The sequence below is a fragment of the Octodon degus genome, unplaced genomic scaffold (assembly GCF_000260255.1).
Source record: "Octodon degus isolate 3935 unplaced genomic scaffold, OctDeg1.0 scaffold00047, whole genome shotgun sequence".
NCBI lineage: Eukaryota > Metazoa > Chordata > Mammalia > Rodentia > Octodontidae > Octodon > Octodon degus.
Window position 1 is genome coordinate 1984301 of NW_004524623.1, and position 25287 is coordinate 2009587.

Genomic DNA, 25287 nt, shown 5'->3' on the forward strand with positions numbered 1-25287 from the left:
GCAATTGGGAAGCTGATTAGCTGAGTGGGTTAGTTTGTAATTCTGGTGTTCCATGTGAAGCAGAGTTTACTTTCCAAATTCAAGCGACTGTCTCCTATTTAATGTTATCATTAAACAAGGAAGCACATATTTACCTTCTTTTGTTGACCCTTTTATTATACTTCTCACTCAGTTGAAAGCTTAGTGGGGAAGAGGGTTATTATTTACTGGCTCTGTCCAAGGCCTCAGTAAGTCAGGAATTCTAGAGGTCAGTCAGAGCTAAAGGATTTTTCAAGGGTCTCTGCCACAAGGAAGCAACCTGTTAGCTAAGCAAGAAGACATCCCCGACACTTCAAGCTGCAATAAATACCTAATATTATAATTTTTAAGTCTCTGGTCTTGATTTCACATTTCAACAGAGACTGAGGCCAGGAACTTGTTTTCTTAGTTGATCTATTAGAATATTAACTGAAAACAATACTCTCTCCCAGCCCACAAGTGGCCATTCATTACACTCTGAATGACTGAGTCTAGGAGGTCTCACAACACAGCCTTTAGAACGCAAAATATAATTATCAACAGCAAAAAGTTTCAAATTTCTGTAATTCTTTCTATGGTGTTTAGAGAATATCTGTCTGCCTGTCTGCCTGCCTGCTTGCCTGTCTGTCTGTATTCATTCCTGACTGTGTATCTTCATATCCCTGAAGGTTCTGTGGTTCACATCCTTACAGAGTCTTGTTTAATTTCTTTTTTCAGTTTGGATTTTGTGGTTATGAACAGTGACTATTTTCAGTTAATTGGTATAATCCCATGAGTTCATTGGATATCCTGGTTTTATAGCAACAAGAGTGCTTCTTAATGTGGTAAATGTTTCAGTCCACTAATGGTCAGAACCAAAGTCTGTTTTAACTGAGGGGACCTTAATTTTGTTTGCTATTTTTTTTTGCATATTTTCATCATCTTTAACACCTTTCTCAATTATTTGCAAAATGTCCAGTAGGGTTCCCAATTTCATTTGTTTTAAAATAATTTGAGGCACACATGATCATAGAAGTCCCCCAGACAGAATAAATGATATAATTTGTCCATGTGCTTCCAAACTGTCGTTAATGTAAAAAAAAAGTATATGTTCTAGGGTTTGATTATAAATATTAATACATTCATTAAAGCATATGAGTACTTCTTGAGAATGACTTTATATTGTCATCTAGTTATGAAACTGTCATTGTTCAGGCATTGTAGACAGAACCTGATAACTTTAAAGGTACTCTGGCTTCCCCTGTTTGCCCTACAGGCTGTCATCGGAGGAAGGCAACAGATGGAGTTTTCCTTCCTTTGCACCAACACCATCCTCCTCAGCCACTATCCCCTCCAATAACATTACAATAATAGTTCTTTGTTTGCCTAGCCTGTTTTAACCACAAACAAATGGATGCCACTCTTTTGAACCTCTTATTGCAGCAATTCCCCATAACTGCCAAAAGGGCCATCTGCTGTCTCAACTACTTGTGGAAGTAAAGTGAAGACTTAACTTAATGCTCTTCGGTGGAGCAATAGGAAAACATTCATCACACAGTGACAGATCGGTTCAACAGTCCCAGCAGACAGATATCTGTAGTTGTTCACGTTAAGGAAACAGCGTCGATCACCCTGAGGATACAATAGAATCCCAGACTGTCAAGAAACTGAGAACTACTGAAAAGGAGCCAGATTTGCCTAGAATGTAAAATCCACTTCCTCTTTGTGTATCTGGTGCTTCCACGAGCTCATTAAGGACTCAGGCCTTCACGTTGCTGGCTAGGTTGTTTCTCTGAGGTACCAGACATATTGTGCTTCTGACTTTTCCATTCCCAAAGTAGAATTAGCCAAGCAACTTTGCTCCTCCCTCCTGGAGGCAAGCTGGCTTTGTGAGTCTAAAAGGAACCTTTGAGAAAGTGGTAAGAGGCAGCTTCTATTGAGCAAGACTTACCCTGGGACAGAGAGGCAAGGACAGTGACCACTGAGAATGGGGGGGGCAGACAGTGTCCAAGGTGAGTCTCAGGTGCACGACTGGGTTCTCTGAAATCTGGTTACTCACTCTTTCTGAGGAGCATGTAGGCAATTTGTTGATATTTTCCTACAATGGTACTAATACAGGATTTTTGTGCACCAGCCTTGTTTGTATCACCATCTTCAAGTTTCTGACCTCCAACCTTGTTCTCAATCTCATCTCCTAAATGGTCCAGAAGATAGAAACTGTCTTTGTCTTGTATCTTCCACATTTTCACACCAGGAAACTCACAAATCTGCTTTTAACCACATGCATTTTTTTCTACCTAGTTATAAAAAAAGCACTGACAATATTTATAGGATTTGTCTTATATAAAAAGAAACATCCTTGAACTTTCTTTGTATTTTTAAACTCAACTGTTTCTTAACAGGTCTAAGAGATAGATAATTGCATTTATCACAGCTTTATTGATGATGTCACTGCACGCCAGGGAGCTCAAGCAACTTGATTTGTTGCACAGCTAGGTGGTGACAGAGCCAGGATTCAGATTCAGGTCCTCTGATTATTTGATTCATCTTACTTCTTCTACCAGGCCAAATGAGAAGACCCACCAGTTGCAACTGACAGCTTCCCTGCATTTTCATGTTGTCACTCAGTAAAGATTTATTGAGAACTCACTCTGTGCTAGCTTTGTGGATACAGTGGTATACCAAAGCAGGTATTAAATGAACAGTCCCCCTTATTCACAGGAGATATGCTCCAGGACTCCTATGAATGCCTGAACTTGTAGACAGTACTGAACCCTGTAGATAGATTTTTTTTTTCCTTATCATATTGATGACAAGCTTCCACTTTTTCACTTACAAGAAGGACTTCTTCATGGCATATTTAAATTGCCATTATTACTATTCTGTGTGACCATTACTAAAGAAAACAAGGGTTACTTGAACAGAAACCCTGGGGCACCTGAACAATCAGTCTGAAACCACCTGGCTAAGTGCCTGAAGTGCAGGTAGTGTGCACAGCACATTTGTGCTAGACAGTGAGATGACTTACATCCCGGGGTGAAACTAGTGGTGTGGTTGGAGATTTCATCACACGATTTAGGTTGGCACACAATTTAAAACTCGTAAGTTGTGCATCTTTACAATTTCCCTTTTAATTTTTTTTTGTGGAACCGGGGATTGAACTCAGGTCCTTGCACTTGTCAGGGAAGCGCTTATTCCACTGAGCCATCTCCCAGGCCCCTTAATATTTTTAATCTAGAGTTGACTTCAGATAACTGAAGCCACTGGTAAAGGAGGAGACTACACTAGTCACTGGGGCACATGCAATGAATGGTAATGTGAGGAAGGAATTCACTATCCAGACTTCATAACACGGTAAGGTCTGAATCTAGATGGGGATCAAAGGAGCTTCCCAGGAGAAGAGATGTGTAAGTTAAACAATGGAAAATGAGCAAGACTTACCCTGGAACAGAGCGGCAAGGACAGTTACCACTGAGAATAGGGGGACCAGACAGTGTCCAAGGTGAGTCTCAGGTGCATGGGTGGGTTCTTTGAAATCTGGTTACTCACTCTTTCTGAAGAACATATAGGCAGTTTGTTGATATTTTCCTTTCACTTGAAGTCATTCATTGTACAATGTTGTATGTATTTTATATATTTCTATAGTTTAATCAAATATGTAAATATAAGCCCATGTGGATCTACAGATAGTCGTATATGAGTATGTATCTCTATCCAAGAAGACAAACGGTGAAGCCATGGAAAATGGCACAGTGGAGGGAGAAGGGTAAGGTGCACAAGCCAGAGTTCAAGATTTTAGGGCCAACTCTGACATTAACTCCCTGAGTGACCTTGGGCCTCGGTCTCTTCATCTCTATGTAAGGTGGAGATAGCGGAGCCTGCCATGGTTGATTCTCTACAGTCATCTTGAGGATTGGAACTTCTAAAATATTCTTGTACTTTGACTATGAACTTTGAAAAGTCTTATGTAAGTGGAGATCCCAGGTAAGTTGATTTCAGCTCCCTCTGCATTGCTGGATTTCTTGTTGAAAAAAGAAAAACAGTGTGTGCGTTTCAGGAACCAGGATTTCAGAGCCCCAGATTTCCTCAGCAAGTTCAGCACATGTCCCTGAGGAAATAAGGCGCACACTCTCCTTTTAACAACTTCACATTGCACTTCGTGCTGTGTTCTGCTTCAAAATGAATGCCACCCTGTGGCTGGTGTTGGCTGAGGTGCCTATGCTGGACTCACTTCACTTTGCATCCTTGATTAGCATAGCTGAAGTTGGTTGGGAAAGGAGAAGAATGCTGTTCTACTTGGTAAAATATATATATATTCTTGAAGAAAGAGAGAAAATGATAGAAAGCAATTGAATTATGGAGATGGAGAGGGGGTCTCACAACGACAGGGAAAAATTTAAAATGTGGTACTGGAGGTCACTAGCTTTCAGTCCTAACCAGGACATGTTGAACTGTGTGTCTTGGACCATGTTTTAATGAGTTTTGTGTAATTATATCAAATATCCAAGATAATGAGCTTCTAAAGAGAAAAGACACTCCACTAAACCTTACCTCTATTTATTTGTTTTGTGCTTTTTAAATTAATTTCATTGAGAAACAAACACCAATGAGACAGTTTCACAACCGATTTGTAGGACAGTTTCAATAGTTAATACATTGCATATTGTTGTCTTCGTTGTGGTTATTCATAGTACAAGATGCAGACATAATATCTTGTCCAAACACTATTAGTACAAATCTTTCTTCTCATTAAATTAAGAGAAAGTAACTGTACATCTATCCTGACTATTTTGTATATACGGATGCAAAATGGTCCTTCATTTGTATCATCCCTTTTTGTTTAGTTTTGTCTGAGAAGGATAATCCATTGCCATTTAAATATTGTAGGTGTGTGAATTCAGAAAAATAATCCAATATAGTCCAGTAGTCCATAACAGTAGTGGGTTATCCATAGTGGCAATGTCAGAAGTTGTTGACTTGAGCTTTTTACAGTTACGCATATTAATATGGCTTTACTTTTTATGCCTCATTTTTATACTTTTCTGATGGATTGTTAAGACCAAGATAAAGCAAGACCTATATAACAAGAAATGTAGCTTCTGTATCTGACAAGGTCAGTTTAAGCCCCTCAGGATTTATGCTGAAACCCTGTACTACACTTTGTAGATCCTTTGTCAGTGTCAGCCATGTGGATGAGTCACGGCCATTGCTTGACCAATTTGCTCTCTGTGAAAGCCTGAGAGAAGGGTTTCTCTCCATGTGACTCTCCTTAGGCACACTCTACATCATCAGTCATTTTCTTCTGTGGCCCCATAATCTCCTTGATCAGTAAATTTGGGACACAACTGAGTCGCAGAATGTTACACTACAGGTTCTCCTATGTCCTGAGTTCTCACTGACCTTGAATAAGCCTCACCACTTAAAGGCCTGCTTTCTCCCAGCAGTGTTCTTCTGGAACCAAGCTTTTACTGCATGGGTTTTTGAGGGACATTTAAGATTCAAACAATAGTAGTCAGACATGAACACACAAAGTGTACGTGCTTATATTTCTGTGCCTACACCTGCATGCATGGAAACACAGTCACTCATTACCTAACAACCATGTTGGCTTCTGAAAAATGCATCCTTAAGTGATTCCATCATTGTGCAAACATCCTAGAGAACAGGCTGCACGAGTGTACTGTCTGTAGCCCCCCAAAGATAGAGCATGTAACATTTTATGTGGAATGCTATCCAGTGCATTCCTGTGAGTATGTGCATTATGTTCATAATATACTCTCTTTAAACTCCACAAATTGAAATATACTAATGTTGTGGTTTTTTTTTTCATTTGTTGGATACAACGTCTCACTATGCAGTTCAGATTGGTAGTGACTAGTAGTGATCCTCCTGTCTCAGCCCAGTGCTGGGATTATAGGTGTGAGCCACCATACCCAGATTTGGGACTGGCACAATGTACTCAGCGTTCCTGGGCCAGCATGGTATGTGGTACTGGGGATTGAATATGGGTCCTTGTACTTTCCAGGCAGGTACTGCTGAGCTATCTCCCCAGTCATCCAATGTAGTTTTAGAATTTAAGATGATATTCTGTTATTTTAAAAAATTGGAACTTTTACCTATAACAATTTTATTATAGCTGTGATTAGTGGCACATATCTATAATCCCAGCATTTTGGAAGGCTAAGGCAGGACAATCCCAAGTTTGAGCCCAGCTTGGGGAAATTAGTGACTTAGAAAGACTTCATCTCAAAATTTTAAAACAATTAGATAAATTTTAAAAGGACTGAAGATGCAGCTCAATGGGAAGGTCCTATGATCAATGCCCAATATGAAAAAACAAAATAAAATGCTACTGTTCAGTTCAACTGTTTTCGTTATAAGCAGCAGGGCTTTCAGTAGTTCATGGTATTCCTAAGTTTCTTAGAGAACATGATCCTGAACTCGACAGCCAAGAAAATGCCCAGAGTTAAAGGCAAAATTTCTCTGGTACAAGATTACAGCTGTGATACCTGGATTCTGCAGCTGGCACCTCTGTACCCTTTAACTCTGAGCACTGGATGCTGCCTAGGACAGGACTTCCATTGCCCCATAGCTACTTCTTCTACCTGAGTCTCCCTACCTAGCTAAACTCCCAGCATCACAGCTTCCAGATTTGAATTCCTCGATGGATGTGTCTTACTGTAGGAGACTGGGTCACATACTTAGGTTCCATATCTAAAGAAATTTTAAAAAAAAATGATTTGCTGTATCTTCAGCTTCTATGCTACCAGAAATTCATATTTCTACACTAGTATGACCTTCCACCATGAACCCTAAAATGAAGAAGTCTCCACATATACCTAAGGCATCTTGATGTTTCTTTGGACAACCAAAGAGAGCGGCAAGAATTTACTGGGACAGAGTCGTGCTAATGGATGTCAGCTACTGAGCCAGGTGATTGAGCCTGGTTTCATTGTTTAAGAAAGCATTCCAAAAAGGAGGAGTCTATACAATGGGTACCTCGTCGTAGGAACATTTACGAAGACTAGAAATAGCATGAGAGGCCACAACATGAAAAACAACCTAGCTGAGGCCAAAGGAGCAGGTATTTCTATTTAAATGCAGAAACTGGCAAAAGAACAAGACCATAGCCATTTATATAACTCATCTGATACATATTTTAATCAAACTATCAAAATATTTCTCATTTCTCATCAACAAAAACCTGACCCATCCTCTGTGTCCAGGAGATTAATTTTCTCCCATGACTGGTTGAATTGTTTGAGTTCATCAAACAAGCACTTTTCATAGGCAGACGAACTCCTTACTTTCACTGTTTTCCATCGCTAATGAGTTCATTTGGTTAGTTATTAAAAAATCTCCTAATCATTAACTAATGTTTGCTATACCTGGGTTCAAAGCATTTAATTTTTAAAATCAGTTATTTATTTTTTTGGTAAAGGGTTTTGCTATATAGCTTGGACTCATAGTGATCCTCCTGTCAGCCACCCCGGTGTTGGGATGACAGGCATGCGCCACCATGCTCTGTTTCAGTGGCCTGCATGGCATGCCTCAGGGTTCCAGGGTTCTGGGCCAGGGATCAAGCCCTGGTCCTTGTGCTTGCCAGGCAGGTGCTTACACTGATGAGCTATTTCTCCAACCTGGGTCAAAGCATTTAAAAGCCTTTTGCTTCTTGAATTGCCACATCCTAGACCATTTTCAGGGGCTTCTTGCTATTTTTGAGGGGAGGGGAAGGCAACAGCCTCTGTAGAAGAGGCCGCTCTGCTGCTGGCTTGGCCACCTCCTGGAGGCTGGTTGAGGGCTTAGTTGGATATGAGCTCCCACAGCAGCCAAGCTCTGGAAGGCCCCACCTGAGGTGGCCAGGGCGCCCTCATGCCAAGATCTTCCCAGAATGAGTCTTTGGAGGACTTAGGGCTCTGAGTGTGGAAAGCTGGCTGGGAGCCAGCACACCTTCTCTAAAGGCACTGAAACATTAGGACAAGGGCAAAGAGCTTTTCTTGCTTTTCCTAATCTCTATTTACCTTTTGGGGGAAAAATTTAATATCAATTTTAACATCCCATGATTGCGGAGTGGCCGCCTGTCACCTCTCACTACAGATCAACAACCATAATCTCTCAGAGTCTCTGACAGAAGGTCCCGCTGGCAGAGGAAGCAAGTCAGCCGGCCCTTGGAAGGCAGCCGAGCAGCAGCAGGAGGCCTATTAAATCCACAATTTTAGACTCTCGGGGTGGGCATTTTCTCGTGGTGTATTGAGTAACACACCTACTCGAGTTACTATGTGAACTCGGTGGACAGCTGCACTTGCAGTGAGAAGCTCATGCTTCGGCTGCTCCTGCTCCCCCACGCTCACCTTACGTTGTTCAGTCAGAGACTCTTCAACCCTTCGGAGGGGAGTTTTGGGAAAGAGTAGTGAGAATAGGCTGAAGTCCGAACAGGGCTCCAACAGCGTTTCCTGGAGTTGCCGCAGAATGAGAAACTCCAAGTGCTGGGGCTTCCTGTCAAAGTCACAGATGCAGAGACTGCCCCTACCCCAAATAGAGAGAGAAATGGAAGCATCTACTCACGGTGCACAGCAGAAACCCCTAAAGCAAGATGGAAATGCTGGTTCAGAGAGAATGATGTGGGTTTAAATAGTTTAAAGACCTGGCATGACTTTGGCCAAGTCTTTCTTCTGAGTCTCTAAATTTCGTTTTTATCTCTCAGGATAAAAAGAAAAAAAAAATAGTATCACCTCATAAGCTCATGTAAGAAATAAATGAGACATTAAACATAAAAAGGTGACATCACAAAGCACATGCATCCTGTATCTGTCATTTTAACATGTTCATAGATAGTTGCAGCCTGTTGTGCTCAGTGTATCACTCACGCCTCCACGTAGTGAATGAGATCTTTTCCTTTAAAGAGTCATGGACTGGGCATATTTACTATTTTATTTAATAATATGTTTCTGTTTAATGAAAAGCTCAAAACTATGTCTCTTTCTTTATGCTTTGTGAGCAAGACGCTCTCTTCATTAAATCTCCCCCTTGAAATGGATTCTCATGGAATTTAACAACTGGAATTCCACACAAGAGGGAAAATTTAGTGACCAAAAAGGAAACCCCAAAAGAAAAGTAAGTAAAGAGAGGAAAATGGGTGGAAACATCACGCCCAGGAAAACTCCTGTCTAGACTGAGTAATGCGACATTGACCAGTGTAGAGTGTCGTAGAAATGCTAATGACCAGTTTACCTCTGCTTTCCGTGTGCACTCCCTTCCCCACACACAGCGTCAAGGCCAGCCCTCTGTGGTGAGTAGCAGGGCATGAAATATGGATTGTCAGGCCTCTGGGGGCTCCGAGCAGGGAGGAAATTCATCCTGGGCTTATTACATTGCCCTCTTCTGTCTCAGATTCTCTTGTATCATGAGGTAAGTTTGGCAAGAAAGTAGAAGAAAGAGAGAATCCATTTAAATGATGGCAGCAAATCTGTTTCTGGGCAATTTTTTGGCAAGTTTAACGATAAACAAGGAGCGAGATAATGAGGCTAGTACAGTAATTCTCTGACTGTCTTACTCCTTATCCTTTCAGAAAGCCTGCTTGGTGTCTCCTGTTAAGGGGGAGAGCAATAGGAACAGCTTTCCTTTGCTTTACCTCAGAATGAAAATATGCTAGGGGAGGTAAGAACAGAACCTAGGAAGAATAGGAAATGAGAGTTAGGGGGAGTTAACCATGGAAAAAGGGAGCTTTTGGCAGATGAGGGATTCTGAAAAAAGAAAAAAGAAGAAAGAAGAAAGAAATCAGAGGTAGTGATGTGGAAGGGAAAAGACCTATTAATACATTTTATAAGTTTTGTCCAGAATTTTACAGTTATGGTTTCTTTGAACTTTTTGGAATTTCTGTACTCCCCTTTTAACCTATTGTTCATCCCTATCTGATCATATTTGACAAAATAAGTCATGAATAAACAGAAAAAAGTCTATGTTCTAAATGAGATTTGAAGAAAGCTTTGCTTCAACATTTTCTGTTTTTTTTTTTTTAGAAATCATTTTTTTAATAAAGAAACATTAAAAAACCTGGCCAAATTTATATATTTTAATTATTTAAATAAAAACTGTATTTAGAATCTGTACTCAGATTTACAGGGGATTCAAACTGTCTCATATTGTTGACTTAGGGTGTTAAAAAAAAAATCTCAGCAACATCTAAACCTAAACATGGCAGCAATCACAGAGACCAGTTTATCCAGAGTCCACATGATACAGGGACCCATATCTCTGTCTAAGTCACCTGTCTGCCAGAGAAATACCTGAGATAATCAACTTGTAAATTGAAAAGTTCTAGTTTTTGTTCATAATTTCAGGTATTCTAGATCATTATCAGCTGGCTCTGTTCCTTTGGGCCTGTGGTGAGGGAGCATGTCATGGTGGTGGGGTACAGAAAAGCAAACCTACTCACCCAGTGGCTAGGAAACAAAAGACAGAGGAGAAGGATCCCACAATCCCCTTCAAGAGCATACCCCACTGAGCAAGGATCTCCAACTCAGGAGCATCTCTCAAAGTTCCAGTGTCTTCCAGCAGCACCACCCCAGGGCCTTGTTTTAGCATAAAGATATTTGAGAGACATCAACATCCAAACTATAGGGCTGGGGCAATAGCTCAGTCGAATAAGCGCTTGCCTGGCAAGCACAAGGGTCTGAATTTAATCCCCGGTTCCGCCAAAAAAAAAAAAAAAAATCCAAACTATAGCATCATGCCTCATGTCACCTACCCAGCAGATGGTAACTGAGTATCTGCTTGAGCTTCTAGATGGGAGAATTCAATAATTTCCAACACAGAACATTCCTTTGTTGAGCAGCTACCATATCAGGAGCTTCTTTATTAAGTGAAATCTACCCTGTCATAGTCAACTTTTCTGTTGCTGAAGTACAAGGCCTGATGCCCACAACTTAAAGGAAGGATGATTAAATTTGACTCATGGTTTGGGGGGGATTCCATCCATAGTGGATTAGTTCCAAGGAAGATATATCGCAACAGAAGATACAGTACAGCATAGAGGAACAAAGGTACTTAGGTCACGGCAGAAGAGAAGCAAGAGATGTGAAATAGCAGCAGCAAAGAAGAGCACCCAAGGATGTGCACAGACAGACCCCCTCACTGGATCCCCAGCTAACTAAGTTCATACAGTGAAGCTCATCCGCTGTTACCTTCCTGCACTCCAATGTTTATTCCATGGCCCTAGTTCTGTTCTTTGTAACTTTACATTGCAACACTACAACTAAAAACCCTCCTATATAACATCCCTTAAAATATGTGAAGATAGTTCTTTTTCCCTTCATGAGTTTTCCCATTTCCTGGAAAAGAGATAGTTCCCCTTTCTGTGCCCATTCTCAATTGATGTAATTGCTAGACAGTTCTCCATCCCCACGACTCTGAGGAGATTTGTTTCTTCCTTCACTTTTTTCCTCTCTCTTTGAAAGGCAGATTTTCCTAAAGAGCAAACAAAACGTTCTTTTCCAAGATCTTATTGGGCTTCGTCATTCCATACACATTATGGCATGTGATAGTGCACTATAAAATGTTTTATTGGTTTGCATTTGAATAGAAGATGACTGCATTTGTTAAAGAAACTCTTTCCAAACAAGTCATCATAAAAACTTTACAGCATCCCACTTCATCACATAACTTTTTAATGCTGCTCCTTTTGTTTGGTTTTGGTTCTGGTTTTCAGTCCTTCTTCACTTTTTTCCCCTTGAAGTATTAGAGCTATTCTGGAAATTCCCATGGAGAGTTTCAAATTGGAAACCTGGTCCTAAAAAGTCTTTTCCTGGAGACACTCTCCTGGGTTTGGACTGTGAATCAGACTGTGGAAATAATAATGCCATCCATGTGGTATAGCCCGGTGTGGTGCATATGTGCAGTCTAAAGCCAGTTTATATAGGGCTTGAAACTGTATCCCTGGGTTTGGAAAACGAAGAAGTTTATGTGATGGATATCATGACCACACATGAGGTGTTGTGGAAATACATATGTATCTTAAAATATACATAGCTACAAGAATATACATATCTGTATATGTGTATAATGGAAAGCTTTAAACTATCAAAGCCTTCAGGCAAATATTTTGTAGTTATCTAATAGTGGATATTTATAGCCTAACTTTTTAACTTCATGGGCTGAGATTTGTCACTGCTGATGTCAAGCAGATAATGGCTATAATTAGTGTAGGAACTTCACACCACTGGCATCAAATAATTAAGATGACCCTACTTTAAACATTGTTCAAATGTACAGAGGAAATATTAACATTTTTAAAGCACCACAAGTAACTTTGAGGCACCTTTCTTCAGGACTCTGATTTTAAACATTTATCATTGGATTTAAAAAAAGAAAAACAAGATGTCTGGCTATGGAAATGTTAGGATGAGTTAAAAGATTTGAAGTCTTTTCTGTCTTCATCCCAAAACTTCTCTCCCTAAAACATTGTCAGTTAGTTGTGGGCATGCTGGGAACAAAGAGATAAGCAGTTTAGCTTTAGTTAGGGAAAAAAAATACTCTAACTACTTTAAGGTATCAAATCAAGAACAGTTGGAAAAGCAAGCTTGATTAAAGACAGCTAACATCATTTCAGGAAGGGGAGTCGTGCCTAACTAATTTGTTGGAATTTTTTGAGGAAATCGCTACCCCATGAGCTGGTTGGGGGAAAGGGGGAGATTATAAACTGAGTTTTTTAGAAACCCAGGACAGAATTCTTCACTGTTGGTTAAGATTTTTAAAGTCTGAAGTCATAGAAGGGTTGGACAATTGGCCTATTGGGCTGAAATCTGGTGAGGGGCAGAAAGAAAGGGTAACTAGGGACAGAACTGTGGCAGTCTTGAAAGCAAGTTCGTGAGACGCATCAGAAGGAAACCTGTCTCTGGCACTGTAACAAGGTCTTTCCAAGGACACCAAAGGTGTCTCTGAGAAGTTTATGCAGAAGGGTGTCAGGGAGTGGGGGATGGACCTCGAGAGAGAACTCAGCCACAGCAAACAGATTCTGCTTGTGGACTCTCTCCTCTCTCCACCTAGAAAGACGCTGCATTACTGCCTCCTTCTTCTCAATCCGAGTGGAATAGCACATTTCTTCTTCTTTCTTTCTTTTTTCTTTCTTTCTTTTTTTTTTTGCAGAACTGGGGATTGAACTCAGGCCCTTGCGCTTGCCAGGGAAGCGCATATCCCACTGAGCCATCTCCCCGGCCCTCTTCTTCTTTCTTAAGGGTCTCCCAAATAAATCTGCTGTGCCATTTTATTGGTTTGAGCATTAGCACAGCATGAACCCAAAACAGTCTGGATGAGTTCTAAGATAAAACTGCCTTTTCTTTGTTCTGAAATTGTTTGTTTGGTTGATTGATGGCTGATTGGGGACAGGGTCTCACAACACAGTTCAGACTCACAGCGACCCTCCTGTCTCAGCTTCCTCAGTGCGGGGATTACAGGTATGCACTACCACACACAGTTTTGGGACCAGCATGGTATGCCCAGGATTCCAGGGGATAGAACTTGGGTCTTTGCGCTTGCCAAGCAAGTCCTTAGACTGCCGAGCTATCTCCCCAGTTCCTGAAGTTATTTTAAAAGATGAGAAAGAGAATTGAAACAGCAACATTTTATACCTCGCTGTCAGTGATTTAGTGCTTCTGCTGCCTAGAGTTCTGACTGGGAATGACTTGGGCCTTTCCAGCCCTCACCTCCACACCACCCCTGAGTTGACAGATCTGCTCTGTAGTGTCTCTGGCTGGGTCTAGAGAAGGACTCCGAGTGATGAAAATCAATCATCTGTAAGCATGGTCCACCTTCTGTAAGACAGGAGGGACCCTTGGTGAGCAGCTACTTTTCATCCCCTTGAGTGAATTGTTTTGCAGATTTATAGGAAAAAATGCCCTGCCTACTCATACCCCAAATAATCCCCCTGTGCAGCTTCCAGAGGCAGTATGGGTGTTCTGTGAAAAAGGCAAGCAGGGAAACCTTCCTTTAGAATAATACGTTTGGGTGAGGTAATTTCAAGAAAGTACGTTTGGATGAAGAATCTCCGAAGAATGCTGTTAAGGAGCCTAGTTTTCAGAGTCTAGATGGCAACACTATGAGAAAAAGAGCACGTGCAGGACAGCAGGAGTGGGGGCTGCAGTACCCCCAGAGCTGCACCCGGGCAGAGGTGTTCGTCTCTGGAGCCATCTGGAACATGGGGAAGGACAAGTTAATCCATTTGCAGGTTGGATTAGACTCCCGGGGCTCCTCTGTGGGACATCTGGCTTAGTGCAAAGGTTCTCAAGCTTTTGGGGTTGGGGGCCTTTTTTTTTTTTTAACATTTAAAGGCCACAACTTTTCCAATGCAGTCATTTCATACTAATGAGTTAAGAAAATTCTCAAAAACCAAGTTTTGGCATATTGTTACAATGTGTGAAGCTGGATTTTGTGATACCCATTGTGCCGCAAAAGTGAGGTTGAGCATGGAAGGGCCCCTGCCCTTGTCTGGTTGGTGAGGTAGCCAAGGAGGGAGATGGTCACCAAGGAGTCTGCTTCCTGAGATAAGGGTAGGGAGAATGTGATGATGCTGTGGGTCACACACGAAAGGCATCTGATTCAGTCTCGGTGGAGTTCAGGGGTACCTTCCCCAGAGATGTGAGTGCCTGAGCGGTAAGTGGTGACTGGCCAGAGCTTGGTGTGTTGGGGGTATTTTAAGGAAGAGAGAACATCACGTGTAGGAATTCTGAGGTATGAGAGGTTTCCCTCCAGAAAATAAGTAGATCATTGCAGCTAGATCAGTGAGGAGAGAGTAATGAGGAATGAGTCCAAAAGGAATGCCAAGGACAATCACTGAGAAGTCTCTGTGTGTTAGTCACTTGGCACTTTTATGGGATTTTAAATTAAGGACAATATAACTGTATAAGCCTCAGGGAACCAGGTAAGAATTCTGAGGCTTCCTCCTCTTGGCGAACCAAATGTACCTGGGAAGTGGAACTGGATATCCTAGTACTCGAGTCTGCTAGGGCTGGCATAAGAAAGTGCCACCGATGAGTGGCTTAAACACCTAAAACATACTGTGTCACAGTTCTAGAAGCTGGAAGAGTCAAACAGTCAGCAGCACTGGTTCTATTGTAATATTATCTTTTGGATTTGCTGGTGGTACCCTATGTTTGCATGATGTTCTGTATTTTACACATCTATCTGTCTAATCTTATCCTTTTTTATAAGGATACTAGTTATATTAGTGTAGGGCCCACACTAGTGACTTCATCTTAATTTGATTACTTCCGCATAGACAATCTAAAATAAGGTGCCACTCTGAGATCCTGGGCTTAAGACTTCAGTACAGGGATTTTGAGGGAAAATAATGCAACTCATAAAACACAAGTTAGGTTTCTCGAAGAGAGTCGGGAGGCCCGTGGTATTTGATGATTCACTAAACATTCATGGGTACCTGGAGGGGAGGGAGCAGCAGAATCTCAAGAGAAGAGAAGGGAGGAAAGGAGCTGTAAAGTCCAGACTTGGCTCTTTGCCCTCTCTTGCCTCAACTTGGCCTCACGCCATGATTCTTGACAGGCTGGCTATACCAAACCATGGGGAGTAACCACTGCTTTTTACAGATAAGCAAAAGGTTGAAGTCACTTCCTTTCTCTTCTCTTGCACTGTCCAACAACCACCTTCCTAACAAAGAAGGTCTCCAAATAAATGTCTCCTTCTTGCTGTGGGAGAGCCCCATCCAGAGTTAATTTTGACCTTGGCTCTTTGGAAAGAGTCACCTAATCAGAGTATTTCTCAAGAGAGATGTGGTCTTTACATCCTTGCCTTCCACAACAAATAGTCTCCTTTCTTAAGGCTTAGACTAACTTAGGCTGTTAGAATTTAAAAAAAAAAATTAATAGTTACTTGCCTACTTTGTGCAGACAAGAAAACAAATCCAGCAAAATAAATACCAAGAAGCAGACTCCAGGACCATGCGTGGTGCCACAGAAGAGAGGGAATTAATAAAAGCTCAATTATTTGAGGTGAATTTTGATACTTACTTTAAAGACTTTTTTTTTAGACTAAGCAGTATCAAAGTTTTTCTGTGCCTCTATGTATAAAATCTTATTAATTGTCTTGAGGAATTCTCTGGAAAATGTCAGTGGATTTGAACCCCCTTATTTTTATTTAATTTCCAGATGTGCTCCAAAGTTCTTCAGAAAATAAAACTTTGTGATTAATGTCCCCAGCATTGCTCAATCAATAGAGATTCTATGAGCATTATTTTTCTTTATTCTCAGTGTCTCTTCAATCTGTTCTTGTTTCCCCTTCTGATAAGAGATGAGACTTCATGTATCGAGTAAAGGAAGAAGAAAGCAAGGTTTGCAAAAATGAAGGAGAGACTTTCCAAAAAGCAATTGTGGGTCTGCACCACAGAGGTAAGATAAGAGAAGCATTTGGAAATATAACTTTGGGAGAGAGTGGTTCATTCTTTTAGAATAATTAAGTAGAGAAAAAATGCTAACTGAAGGCTAATTTTCACAGTGGAAAGAATAAGATTGAATTTTAGATGCTTCTTTTCGAGGCCAACATGTAGTGAGGATGTCTGCCCTCATCTCCTTCATCAGCAAAAGCTGCAGCTATTTTCACCTCTGTGCCCTGCTGTGGGCAGGTGTGGCATGATGTCTGTCCCTGAGTCCACTGAGGGAGAAGGTCTCAGGGAGGTGCTTTCTAATATTCAAAGAGACAGAAAAAAATGATTCTTCCCTGGATTCTGGAATGCTTGCCACCCCTTGGGGAGAAGCAGGGGGTAGGGGCTGAAGATTCCCTCCCACATCCTCACCCTTGGGAACACTGGATGAGCTGTGACATGATGTTTACATCTGAACTGAAGGATAGATGAGATGATCTTCAGGACTCTGTGGATGGGTGTTGCCAAATAGAACAGTTTGTTATGTATACCTAAATGAGTTGAATGCGTGTAAATTTAGAATAATGCCTGGTATGTGATAATTGGAAAGCCCCATTTTTAACAGACAATTGGGTGACGGAAATGGGGTAAAACAATAAGAAGTTAATTTGTAAACTGGTTTTCCAGCTTCCTGTCTGGCTCTTGACATATATACAGTTCTATACAAATGGCATTCTGAGAGCTTCACTGCAGAGCCAAGAGTCCTGTCTAAAGAAAGTCACTTTCATTCTTATAATGTCATGACAAGGTCAACTTCCTTAGACATCTGTGTGAAGAGAAGATACATGAGCTGCAGTCTCAGATCGCAGACACACCTGTAGTGCTGTCCATGGACAACAGCCATTCCCTGGACCTGGACGGCAGCATCGCCGAGGTCAAGGCCCAGTACGAGGAGATTGCCAACCGCAGCCGGGCAGAGGCCGAGCACATGTACCAGATCAAGTATGAAGAGTTGTAGACTCAGGCTGGGAAGCATGGGGAATGACCTCCACTGCATGAAGTCTGAGATCTCTGAGATGAACTGCAGCATTAGCCGCCTGCAGGCAGAGATTGAGGCCCTCAATGGCCAGAGAGCATCCCTGGAGGCTGCCATCGCTGATGCCGACCAGCATGGGGAGATGGCCATTAAGGATGTCAATGCCAAGCTGGCCCAGCTGAAGGCCACCCTGCAGAAGGCCAAGCAGGACATGGCCCAGCAGCTGTGTGAGTACCAGGAGTTCATGAATGTCAAGCTGGCCCTGGACATTGAGATTGCTACCTACCAAGAGCTGCTGGAGGATGAGGAGAACAGGCTGGAGGTTGCCCTGCAGAAGGCCAAGCAGGACATGGCCTGGCAGCTGTGTGAGTACCAGGAGCTCATGAACATCAAGCTGGCCCTGGACATCAAGATCTCCACCTACTGCAAGCTGCTGGAGGGCAAGGAGAACAGGCTGGAGGCTGGGATGCAAAACTTGAGCATCCATACCACCAGTGGCTATTCAGGAATGGTGAGCTCACCCTATGGGGGCCTCACCAGCCCTGGCTTTGGGAGCCTCACAAGCCCTGGCTTCACCCGCACCAAGTCTGCTGAGGTTGTGAAGAAGATTGAGACCTGCGATGGGAAGCTGGTGTCTGAGACCTCTGATGTCCTGCCCAAGTGAGTGGGCCACAGCAGCCTCTCCAGCCACACCTCTCATGAGGCTGCCTGAGAGCCCATGCAGAGAGAGCTGTACAAGGCAGCATTAGGAACAAGAGATCTGCCTGAGGCTCAGCTTAGCCCTCAACCCACCCTTGGGGGACATTACTACCTGGGGTACCCCTTCTTGCCTGTGCCCTTCACCAAAACCCAATTCAATTGTTTTTTCCAAAATAAAGCCTTGTTTTGCCACCTGAAAAAAAAATATATAATGTCATGAGCTCTTGAAATGGAGATTGCATTATTTGACACAGAAAGAACAATCAATTGCAACAGTAGGTCACAGGCTTACTTCATACTAAGTACTGTGCTAGGCTCTAGGCACATCCTTCCATTTAATTCTCTCCATATCTTGGAACTATGAACCTTAGAAAGGTAAAGAAAATTGTGGGAAGTCTTCTAGTTAGTGAGTAGATGCTCTGAGATTCAATTCCAAATCCACCCAACATAAAACCTGTGCCTCTGATGTCACATTGCACCTTATGTCAATGAATAGCATGAGATGTTTGGTTCTGATCAGTGGAGCCTTTTAATCCAGATTCCACTGATTCTTGGTATCATGGTAGCTGTGTTCTATAAAGCCACTACAAACAATGAATTAGTGAATATACTCAATCATTGCTTCTAAGGTAAATACAGGATTAAGTTCCCCAAAGTCTGATCACAACATTATTTATCCACCAATAAATATATACCCTTGCTTTGTATGTGTTTCCATTGAAAGACACCTTACTTAATTCATGCTGTTGACTCATGAACACTAAAGTCATGACCAACCACACTGTCCTTCATGGTTAAATGAAGCTTATTTGACACTTATTTTGGTTTTTTGCCAATCAATTTTAGATGTTTATTTTGTTTAAATAATTTTATGAGAAAAAATAGCAATGAGACAGTTTCAAAAGCTATTAGTAGGACAGTTTCAATAATTAACACATTGCATATTGTTGTCTTAGTGGTGATTCATTGTACAAGATGCAGACATGATATCCTGTCCACAAACACAATTAGGACAAATCTTTCTATTCATTGAATTAAGAGAAAGTAGCTGTATATTTATCCTAACTATTTTGAATATACAGATTCAAAATGGTTGTTCATTTGTATCCCCTTTTTTTGTTTAGTTTTGTCAGAGAAGGGTATTCCATTGTCATTTAAATATTGTAGGTGCATGAATTCAGCAAAATATTCCAATATAGTCCAGTAGTGCACAACAGTAGTGGGTTTTCTGTAGGACTGGTAATGTCAGAAGTTGTTGACTTGAGCCCTTTACAACTCAGCATATTAGTATGGTTTTATTTTTTATACACTGTTTTTATATTTTTCTTCTGGATGGATAAGACCAAGATAAAGCAAGACCTATATAACAAGAAGTGTAACTTTTGTATCTGATAAGGTCAGTCAAATCCCCTCAGGATTTATCCTGAAACCCTGCACCACAGTTTGTAGATCCTTTGTCAGTATCAGCCATGTGGATGAGTCATAACCATTGCTTGACCAATTTGCTCTCTGTGAAAGCCTGAGAGAATGTTTTCTCTCCATGTGACACTCCTTAGGCACACTCTACATCATTGATCACTTTCCTCTGTGGCCCCATGATCTCCTTGATCAGAAAATTTGGGACACAACTGAGTTACATTATTTAACACTTATTTTCTTCATAAAGCACATCACAGCCTTCTTGTGCTTATGAATATTAGACAGAGCTGCACTTAGGGGCCTTTTAAACAGAAAAATTGTATAGAAGATGCACAAAAGTGCAATTTTTTTAAAAAAGAAGAGGCTGTAAAAGGGGCACTGTGTATAGTGAGGGGCCTGGGAGGAGGAGGGAGGGCATCACCTTGTTTGATCACAATAAGGAAGGTGTGGGCAGGTGCCTCACATTCTGGGCATGTCTATGAAAGAGCACAAAGGTAACAAGTTCTCAATATTTTAAGATTGCAAATAATTTTTAGCAAGCAGGTGAATTTGAAATTAGAGTCCAGAAGCAATGAAGTGTGTCTACTGCTGGACACAATAAGCTGTCTTAAGGCAAAGAAGCCTACACTTTGGAGAAAACAGTGAAACACTGCTCTTTCAACCTAAATGTTTCAATGCAAAAGCCAAGTAATTGCTAAATATATCCATTTGCTCTTTGATCACGTTCTCTGACTCCATAAATGCAATTTTTGGTTCACTGCGCTGCTTCTCCTCGAAGAGGATTTTTGTTAGGCCTTATTTACCTTTGAAGTTTTGAATTTCCTTCTTATTTAAGTTCACAGTAAAATTTGTGTCTCTCTAAGGAAGAGTTTGTTAAGCAAACAATTCCATAAGCAAAATGACATAATTATATTTTAAATTACTTTATTCTTCTTCTCAATGCCCCTGGAGAGCTCCATTGCCCATTTTAGCCAAGCGGAACATCATGAGTCATTTCAGCTATTTTTCCTGGGTGAGAAAGAGTCCCTGTGAAGAAGTTGCAAGGAAACCAAAACACTCAGTCATTTCCAATATCAGAGGCAGGAGAGATTAAGGGAAAATCGCTGATTCACCACTCAACTAACACAAGAAATTACTTTAAGAAAACTCTATGGAGAATAGGACTTATAAATTTTCTTACTGTACATTTTTCTTTAAAATAGATGATTTCACCAGGTATGGTGGTGCAGTCCTGTAATTCCAGCACTCAAGAGGCTGAGGCAGGAAGATAATTGAGTGTTTGATATGAGGTTGGGTTAGTGAGCTTGAGGCTAGACTGAATTGCATAGCGAGACTTGGTTTCAAAAGGACAAATACAAAAGCAAACAAAAAAAGGTGATTTCTTTAAAATAGGTGTTTGACAACTATCTGATTATGATAAGTTATCTATGGAGATGAAGATGTGTTTGGGAAGATGTGTTTCTCTTTCTTCTGACATAATGAGATATAGCCTTATTTATGTCTCAAGGTTAAATGCAAACTTTTGATCTGACATTCAAGGTTTTCCATGGTTTAATCCCAGCTTCCCTTCCACTCTTGTTTTTCACTATGGCCTTTGTCAGCCAGGTAGGTTAGGGTCTCATTAAGGAGACAAAACTAGCCAGAGAGGTAGCTCAGTGGCATAATCACCTGCCTGGTAAGTGCAAGGTCCTGAGTTTGACCCCAATAAGGAGGAGGAGGAGGAGGAGGAGGAGAGGAGGAGACAAAACTAATTTATAAAAGTGAAAAGTCTAACAGAGTTATATGATTATGTTTATTGATGTAGCCTAGAATATAGAACATGTATCAATTTGAGATCAAGAGAGGCAGAAGAAAAGGAAAAGAATGAATTGAGAAAAAAATAACTCTGAGCTCAGAATAGTTTTTGAAGAAAGATGAGAGTTTTTACACTTGAAGAAGGAGTACAGTAGAGGAAAAGAGAAGTACTTCCAGGCGAGGGAATCCAAATTGTGAACGTTTGCCATGAACATGTCAGTGGCACTGGTGGATTCAGGAACAGACCACACCGAGTGGCAAAGTCAGTTCCTGTTGAAAAGGAAGAACACATAACCTGGAGACAGAGGGAGGCGGACTGAGGAGGGTAAATTTACTATAGATGCACTGAAATTTGATGAAGTACAAATTAGCCATTGAAGACGTTTAAAAAAGCATTCTGATAAATGAGCATTCACTAAAGCTTGAATGACAGGAATATATATATATATATATATATATATGTTTTTTAACTGTGCATATATATATATATATGATTTTTATGTATATATCATATTAAGCCTCAATAAATCTTTATTGAGTATTTTAATCTAAACTATAGAGAGAGCAGAAGAACTATAGGAGTGGATAAGATCAAAGTTCTTTCTAAATTGCCAGAAGCATATATTCTAGTAATATTTTCATTGTATTTGTTTTGATCCATTATCTCGGATGAAAAGGTTTTCAGCAGAAGTAGCTTTTTTTTTTTTTTTTTTTTTTTTTTTGCGGTACCAGGGTCAAACTTAGGGCCTTGCGCTGGCCAGGCAGGCACTTAGGCTGCTGAGTTATCCTCCACAGCCCAAAAGTAGCATTCTTGTCTTTCCATATTTGTGTCTTTTTACTTAGCCATTCATGAAGTTGGTACTTAAAAATGTAGCACTCTTGAGACTGGGGACATAGCTTAGGGGTCTAAGCTCCTGCCTGGCAAGTGCAAGTCCCGAATTCAATCCCAGGTACTGCATGTGATGCCAGCCCCAGAACTGGGTGTGGTGATACCCAGTGCTGAGGAGGCTGAGACAGGAGGATCACCATGAGTCTAAACTGTACAGTGAGACCCCATACCAAATAAATAAACTAAAAAATATATAGCTCTCTAATTTATAAGGAACCTTCTGTGATTCCTCCAAATTAATCTGGAGCCACTCAGCAATACTCTATCTTTTATTTTTGGAGAGCATTTAGAAGTGGTAGACACATAGTACATGGATTTTCTTTGCGTCTGCTGTCGCCTTGCTGCAAATGGACCTCAAGCACCCTGGTTTAGAACCTCCCCCATGTCACCACCACCACCTGTCACCACCACAGGCAATAAATGTTGCTCAAATGACCTGAATGAATGGAACTATGGATGTGGCTTTGCCTACTTGAAGGTTTCGCCCCGTTTGGAGCAAGTTTTGGGAAAGAATGTGTCTAATGTATAGGAGACAGATAAGTTCTATCATTATCTATATATATGTGATACCAGTTTTGAAATATAACCATTCAGTTTTTCTTGTCAAGCTAATTGGAATGTGGTCATAGCGCTGCATATTGTGCCTTAAGGTGATTTAAAAATGACAGATCTGGAACATTTTTTCATTTGTTTAATGGCTGCAATGTTGGCCACTCCATAAATCACAACAATTGGTCTTATCTTAATGCTATGAATATTTCTGTAACACAGACTACTCAATAAATTATCAAGTACTTATTAAAAACAAGGCAAATTTGACTTAAGCATACCCATCTTTGTGGAACTTTCTAGCTCTGAAGTTTGTATTAAAAAGAACCTTTGGATGTCACCATGAGACTTGCTATTTCCAATTCATTGTCTAGAATTCTTCCTGGCAGCTTTGCAAAACAAATTTTGGAAAGCGCCTAGAGAAAGCCTTTCTTCCTAGAAAACTTGGAGCCTTCTGAATTCACTCTGGATGCCAATGACAGTAAAAGAAAAGCACTTGTCTTGTTTGCTTATTTGCCTGCTGCTCTACGCGTTCACTCATTCTGTTATTCATTTTTTCAATTAAGTATTTATTTATTCAATTTTCAAAAAGTAGTCAACATCCTACTCTGAAAAGCGTCCTTGTTGTGCGCCTGTGACTCTGTGGCACTTAAACTGCAGGTGGCGCTCCACGTCGAGCGAGGCAGCCGACCAAGGCGTGCAATGGGAACCTCAGAGCGCCCAGCCTGATGCTGGGCTGCGGAGCGAGCCACCCGCGCAGGGGTGCAGGATGGGTGGGAAGAGCAGCGTGTGTGCTTGAGTTTCATCCGGATGAAAACACTCACCACGTTGCGATATAATTTACTTTTAGATTTCTAGTTGGAAAACGGCATAAAAATACCCAGTCTGAACACTTTCTTTCTCAACCTCTCAGATTGGAATCCCTCTGTAGTTCTTGGGGCAACTGTATCACGATTGTAATTTAGGTATTCGAATGTTTGTGTGAAAGCCTCTCTCCTTGGACTGTAAACTCCGTGAGGCAGGGAACTGGCTGCGCTCAGTGGCTCAGTGAACGTTTACTTGGATTACTTTATTGCCTGCTGTTTCCTTCATTGACTCCTTTGTTATTTCATTGGGTCATCGGTGGTCTCTTTCCTCCAACCCCACCCTTCCCCTCCTGTTCCACCTTACCCTCATCTCCCCCTTACTCCATCCCTCCCAACTCTCCCATCCTGCCCATCCAATCTATAGCCTCCACCCCACCCACATTTATCATGAGCTTTCAAAGTTAAGAAACATTATACCGGGGAAACGAAATGTATGAAAGCAAGCTTTAAATAGATGCTCAAAATCCAGACAAGTTACCAAGAGACAAGAAAGGAGCAGTTTTACCCAAGTGGGAGTCTGACCTGGTAGCAGACCCTGCTTTCCCCTGCCCCTTCACCCCCCCCTCCCCGCGTGCCAGAGCTTTCCTGAGCAGGTGCTGCGAGCCCACTGGGACTTGGCACCAGGAAGGAGCAGGAGGCTGCCGCAGTCCTTTCACTCCGAATGGCCTGGACTGGGGACAGTTGGCTGGAACCACAAGTGGTGTCTTGGCTCACTCCAGCGCTGTTTCGGCTTTCACAGATGACCAGTTTCTGGAGCCCTGAGGTGCCAGCACATGAGGGATTTCCCAGGGGACAGCCTGACCCACAGAGCAGAGTTCCCAAGAAGCAAAAGCTGTAGTAGTGCCTGCCTCTTAAAGGCTTTTAAAGAAGGGAGGGAAAGAAAGGGGGGAGGATAAAAGGCAAATTTTGGAAACTATCAATTGTTATTCACCTAGAACTCACCTACTGTTACAATATGCTTTAAAGTTGATGTGCACTGAAAAATTATTGTGACATCGGCGTTCTCTCTGTTCTCCACTGAGGAGACGGGAGTGGAAAGGCCAGATTTAGGAAGAATGCGTCTCCCAGTCCTCGCATTACTTCCAGCCACAGAAAGAAAACAGGGCTGGAAGGGAACTTCGTGTCACAGACGCCAACTCCTCGTTGTACTCATGAAAATGATGAAAGTCTCCGTGAGTAACATGCCTGAAGCCACTCAACTCAGGGGTCAGGGCCAAAACGCATGTCTTCTGACCAGTTCCGCTTCCCCTCCACTCCACAGACTGCAACATTTTTTGTCTTAGTGAAAAGGAATTTCAAACAGACTGACCATCACAAATGTATTTTTAAATATTTATTTGTGCATGTGTATGTAAAACTTCACAGTAAATCTAGGTTCTAATGGTAAAGGAAAAATAGTGTTCCTTCTTTTAAAAATGGTCAAGAGGAAAGAAAGACAGAAAGGATATGAATGTCGTATCTTTGTGTGAATAGGTACGCATCATTATTAGGTGGGTAATAAGGAAATTATTCAAAAAACAGATTCCAGTTAATTCCACAAGTAGAGTATGCCTTTGAAAAGAATCTAAAATATTTTCCCAATGTTTTCACATACAATGCAAGCAGCTGTCCTACACAACCTGAAAATGATGTGTTATTGTGAAGTGGTTTGTGCAAACCTGCCAACTACACG

The 25287-nt window shown here is 41.4% G+C and overlaps 1 pseudogene; it reads left to right on the top strand.

Annotated features, from left to right (window-relative positions):
• The first annotated feature begins 16343 nt into the window (after nucleotides 1-16343).
• Nucleotides 16344-18079, top strand: LOC101589003 (annotated as a pseudogene).
• Nucleotides 18080-25287: the final 7208 nt, after the last annotated feature.